This window comes from Schistocerca americana, unplaced genomic scaffold, assembly GCF_021461395.2.
Source record: "Schistocerca americana isolate TAMUIC-IGC-003095 unplaced genomic scaffold, iqSchAmer2.1 HiC_scaffold_1346, whole genome shotgun sequence".
NCBI lineage: Eukaryota > Metazoa > Arthropoda > Insecta > Orthoptera > Acrididae > Schistocerca > Schistocerca americana.
In genome coordinates this window covers 12,501-17,500 of record NW_025725423.1, presented here as the reverse complement: position 1 = coordinate 17,500, position 5,000 = coordinate 12,501, and positions in this window count along the sequence as shown.

Genomic DNA, 5,000 nt, shown 5'->3' with positions numbered 1-5,000 from the left:
CTTAGTAGTATGTTTCTTTGAATTCTCCTCACAGCCATGGAAGGCTTCAGAAGGCGCAACCTGTGGGCCCACAAACTTGATCCATATCCCATTATTGACACTAGCAGGCTGCCGTGGTATAGTTTGATGACATTTGGCGGTAAGTGAAATCTTTGCTGCCCGATCCTTATTAGTTTATGCATTATCGCTAGTGTCTTTCCTCCTGTTTGTTCAATATGGGTCCTAAAATTCCATCCTTGATCCAGGTAGACACCCAGATATTTACTTACATTTTTTCTTACTACAATTGCGTTGTCGATCCTGATTGACGGATCTCTTGCCATTTTCCCTTTCAGGAGCATATAGTTCGATTTTTGAGGCGCAATTGCCATTTTAGAATTCCTACACCAGGCACTCAGGATATCCATTATGTTTCTACTTCGCCCTTCTAGTTGTAATCGGCTATTACCATGTGTTAAGATTAGCAGGTCGTCCGCGTATGCAACGGCTCCCAATACTGATGCTTCCTGCTGCAGGGAATGCAGCAACGGCTCCATATTTATATCCCAAAATACGGGGCCGCAAACTGATCCCTGTGGACATCCTTTAGTGATGTTCTTGGTCACAACCGCATTCGGGGACGTCATCTGTACCACCCGGTCTCTACAGTAGCTCTTGAAACATCTGTATAGTGCCGCCGGACACTGCATATCCTGCAAGCAGGTAAACAGCGCCGGCCACCACAGATTATCAAACGCCCCTGAGATGTCCACCATCACTCCTAGAACATATGTGCAGTTCGACGAGCTGACAAGTTCGGCCGCCGTGTTGATGGCGTCTTCCGTCGATTTTCCACGGCGGAAACCGAATTGCCACTCGTGCATTCCTGCCATTTCCCGGTGACCAGTCAATCTCGCACAGAGCAATTTCTCAAGGGCTTTGCCCAAGGTATCTAGCAGACATATTGGCCTGTATGCTTTGTGTTCTGTTGGGTCCTTGTCTGGCTTCTTTAGTATTATTATTTCTGCTCTTTTCCATCTCCTTGGAAAAGTACCTCTTTCCAGACATTTATTATATAGGTTTGCCAGTATCGGGGCTATTTTTCCTTTTATTGCTTGAAGTACCTCAACCGTGACCCTGTCGGGTCCGGGAGATTTTCCTCTTTTTAGGTTTGATATTACGTCTACCACCTCCTGCGGTGAGAAGGGGTAGACCATTGTATTGTTGTTGTATTCTTCTTGTGCTCTCTCTCTTATAGCCGCCTGCTCCGGTGTGTCCTCAGAGGGATCATCATCCGGTAGCAGGGCTTGGAGGAGCACCGTTATTGTTTCTTGTCTGGTTGTGGTCATTCTATTTTCGCCTGGTATTCTTATAGATGATAAGACTGTTGGAGCTCTTATTTTTTCCCTAGCTAACTTGTATGGCTTTCCCCAGGGATCCATTGCCAGGTTATTTCTTACGAAATTTTCCCAGCTTCTTTTTCTAACTTCTATAATTTCTCTTTTATATCTCTCCCTTAGTTGTCTGTATATACGCAGTCTATGCTCCCTGTCTTGTGGGTTAAATGTGCGCTGATACCTGCGTCTTGCCCTGCGCGTAGCCTGACGTAGGTCACTTAGTTCTGGAGTCCATGGTGCCGGGTGCACGCTTTGGACTCTGCTTCTCTTTGGTACGACTGCTTCTATTACTTCCTTTATACTTTGAACTATCTGCTCCGCTGTTTCATCAACCTCGAGATCCTCATCCAGCTCTGGCGGGCCGTACTCCCGGGAGAGTCTTTCCCAGTCTACCTTTTTATAGTCATATTCTGAAAGCCATTCCTGTGGCGCCACATTCTGTTCTGATTTTAGTATATACTTTATTACATTATGATCACTGGTCGTTGCATTCTCCAATACCTCCCATTTATCTATTTTATTGGTAGCCCTGTTATTTGCCAGTGTTACATCTATATTTGTTTTTGCCCCTGCTCTATTTGAATATGTTGGTATCTCGCTAGGTGCGTTTATTATATCTAGATTTAATTCACTTATTGCATCTTCTAATTCCTGACCTTTTTCGTCTTGTTCTCCGCTGTGCCACAGGAATGACTTTGCGTTTGCATCCATTGCTATGATTACTTGATGGCCCTGTAGAGTTCTACATATTTCCTTTAGTTGTTCTAGGTACATAGTTATTGGCTCTCTATACTGACAATATATTGATACTAAATACCACTTAGTGTTTTTGGCGTGTACTTCGATTGTTACAACATGTTCATTTGTAAATTGATTTAATACTATTGTTCTTATATTACTATTTAAAATTACTATTGCAGACATTGGTCTTTCTCCCTTCATGATTATTTGAGCCGTGGCTGTCATTCCTGGGATTTTACCCTCCCGGGAGCACGGTTCTTGCAAGCATAGTATGTCAGCTTTAAGTTCTTCTGCTAATTTACGCAACTCGTAGTTTACTTGTACGCTTCTCATTGTATTAATTTGGAGAACTAAAAGATCCATTACGGATGATATGTATGGTAATGATCTTCTGGCCATGTCTTATTGGGGTCAAATCCTATTCGGCCGTATGTTGTTACCATTTGTATATATATATTTTCCAAATTGTATTTTACGCCTCTTCTTTCGTATACTTGCTTTACTATTTCCTGTAATTGTTCGTGTTCCGTGGGGATTCCGGCCGCGGCTAGCTGAATGCAGTCAACGTCCGCCAAAGCTGGATAAGTAATTCTCGAGCCGTTTGTGTGCCCCACTCTCACTAGTTGGCGTAATGCAGTGGTTAGCAGACCGGGTTCTTCTAGTCTTGCCATCTGCAGTGCGTTTTCGCATATCTTATAAGTGTTCTTTGGGTCCATTGCATTATATGTGTCACTCTTGCTTGACTGATTGTTTTTATCTTTTATATGTTCTGAGTGGTCTCTTTTGGGCGAGCTCGGTCGTCCGTCCTCGCCCTTCATCGGCGTTTTCTTTTCATTAAAAACGGACGACCGAGGTCGTCCGTATTTCTTTCCTATGTTGTTCTTTTCTATGTCTTTGTTTTGTCTCTGTGTTGGTGTAGTGTGTTGTGTCCTGGGCGCCTCTGGTCGCCCATCTCTGCCCTCCATCGGCATTTTCTTTTCATGAAAAATGGGCGACCGAGGTCGCCCTTCTGTTTGTACTTGTGCTTCTTGCGTGTTCATTGTTTGTACTTGTGCGTCTATCATGCTTATTGTTTGTACTTGTACATCCCTTGTTGTATTTTGTTTCTTGTCTTGTATCAGTGTTTCTCGTTGTGTCTTGGGCACCTCTTGCTTTCTATCTCCGCTCTCCATCTGCATTTTCTTGTCATAAAAAACGGGCGACCGAGGTCGCCCTTGTGTTGGTGTTCTTTCAATGGGAGTATTGGCAATACAGTTTTGTGCTGTACATGTTTTGTGTTGATTGTTATCCCGTTTGTTATCCCGTGTGTTTTTTGTTGTTCCCTTATTTTCAGGTTGTTTATCTGTGATTTCTTTTGCATCTTTTTCCCTTGCCCCTACTGCTTCTCTGATTTTCATGCCCCTTAGCGTATCTCTTAGTTGCTTGCTTGGTGATTTATGCTTCTTTCTTTTCTCTTGGGGGTTAATCTCCATAATCTGTCCTTTGTATAAGTCTTCCTAGTAACAGCTGATACGTGGGGCATTCTTTGGAGTTTGGTGCTCTACATTTTCTTTTTCCCCTTCTATTGCATGGTATACATGTCTCAGGTCTGTTCTTCTCTGGGCACTCTTTCTTGTTGTGGTTGTCCGTTCCACAGTGACCACAGGTGGGGTCACCCCAGGTACAGTACTTCTGTACGTGACCCAGATCCATACATCTGTGACACCTGGGTACCACGCAATAATCTTTGACCGCGACTGAACTATACTCCACATATACTCTACCATTTTGTATGAGTTCTTTTCTCAATGTTGGGGAAACCTCAACTACTTGATGTCCCGTATCTCTGTCTTTTCTCCCCATTCTAAATTTTGGTCTAAATTCCTTTTTGAAGTCTTGTGGGCTCATTTTTTCTTCAAAATTCTGAGTGTAAATACACTCCGTTAGTTCCTCTGGTGTCAACCTATTTGACACATCAAATACAGTCATTAATGGCCATCTTTTCTTTGTCCTCTCACATATTACCGATCTCTGTAAGTCTTTGTGCCCCATTATTGTGTTCCTATCCTGTTGGGTGGGAGTTTCCACTATGACTGCATTTTTTGCAACTACTACTTTGTTTATTTTGACTTTTGCTTTGGTTGGATTAATTACTCTTGTGAATATTTCCTTCACCTCTTTTACGCTCTGTCCTTCTTTTGGCTTCAAAAATAATGCCACTCCTTGTTTTGCTGTCACTTTTTCTATACTTTCTTTCATATTGATTTGTTGTTTCTGTGGTCCTCCTGCCACCACTGTGGCGTATGTTTTTGTTTTTTCGGCTATTATTTGTTTATTTTGTCGTTCCAGCTCTTGTATCCTACCTTCAAGCTGGCTTTGGGCAATTGCCCATAGGGCCAGCTTGTCTTTTATTTCATTTAGTCTGTCATTGCTCATCTTCCCTTTATCTGTCACCAGTAGCGCATTTATCTCCTTTAGCCTTTCGGCTGCGCTCTTTATTTCATTTTCATCATTCACCTCGTATCGCTCGGAAGTCTCTCTCTCTGTATTTTCCGCCATGATTCTGAGAGAGACCAAAGAGTTGAGAGCCCGTCTCTTTCCCCGGACCGGCTCTTCTGGCATGGGGGGAGGCTAATTGCAGCTCGCTCACCAGTCCCGCCCCTGGACCAAGAGCTTTGTGAGCTGCCGGGTTTAGCGCGCCGTTTCCAGCGCACTAGTCCCCTTCCACGACTGTGCCACTGGGGATTTCACCCGTCCCTCCCCGGCAAATGCCCAGCGCATTCCGGAGAGGCGGATTCACCTCTCGGCCTTCGCCCCCTACTAGGCCGAGTTTCCACCCTAAGGCCTTGGACCCAGCCCTACTCAGGTGCTGGGTCGGTCCCCCAGACTTTCGGGGGTCTGGCC